This window comes from Hipposideros armiger, unplaced genomic scaffold (genome assembly GCF_001890085.2).
Source record: "Hipposideros armiger isolate ML-2016 unplaced genomic scaffold, ASM189008v1 scaffold_325, whole genome shotgun sequence".
In the NCBI taxonomy this organism is placed as follows: domain Eukaryota; kingdom Metazoa; phylum Chordata; class Mammalia; order Chiroptera; family Hipposideridae; genus Hipposideros; species Hipposideros armiger.
The window spans coordinates 895477-896574 of NW_017731675.1; positions in this window are offsets into that span (position 1 = coordinate 895477).

Consider the following 1098-nt stretch of genomic DNA (forward strand, 5'->3'; position numbering starts at 1 on the left):
CAATTAACCCATAGGCAGGGTTGCACATCTCATTGGTAGAGATGTGGTTGGCGCCTCCTGACATCTTCCCATCTCAGGAATACTGTCCTGGCTCCACAGAGGACTCTTGGACAAGCTGAAGATTGAGCATGGGTTAAAATCTCCATTAGGAAGATTTTATATACAGAACTGAGAATTAACGGCAGTATAAACTATAGGGAAAGAGAAAGAGGAAGCAGATAAAACAATAAAAGAGAAAAAAAACAGCCATGATTTTTAGTTGTTTCCCAAGACTGTACTGTTTCCTGTTTACTACACTGTATCCTGTGAGAATCACTCAGGGGTACGTAACTATGCTTGTCTTATTGTAAATAAGATCCTTTTTTTATATCTCAAAAAAGAAAAAAAGAATAGGTAAAAATAACAGGTAAGGATTGAAAGAATGCTTATGTATTGTACTGGAAAGAAAAAAAAATGGGGAATGGTCTCAATTCTGATTTAGCAATTTACTAGTGTATGAGCTTAGAAAAACCAGTTAACTTTATACATCTGGAGTCCTCAAATATAAAATAAAAATTCTCCATGATCTCAAATTCCATGTTTATAGAAAAACCACTTTGAGCATATTTAATAAATATAATAATTCAAATTTATAACATTCTTTTGTGCCAGGAACTGTACTAACATTTGCATATATTATTCTTTTAACATTCACAGCAACCTAACAGTGTTTGAGTGTTATAAATTACCCTCATTGTACACATAAAGAAATGGACTTAGAGGAATCAAATAACTTGACCAATATCAAATATCTGAGATGTGATAGTGCTGATATTTAAAATATGTCTTAGTTCAAATTCTGGAATCTTAACCATTAGATTATGTATCTTATGCTATGTTTATCTCTTCCTCCTCAAATTTGTCTTCAAAAAACAACACTCTCGGGTTGGCTGAGCGGCTCAGTTGGTTAAGAGTTGGCTTGAGAGTGTGAGCTCTGAGCAGAAGGGCCGCCAGTTCGGATCCCACATAGGCCAGTGACGCTGTGCCTTCTACAGCTAAGATGGTGAACAACAGCTTGACCTGGAGCTGGGCTGCCGTGAGTGGCTAGCAACGGTGTAG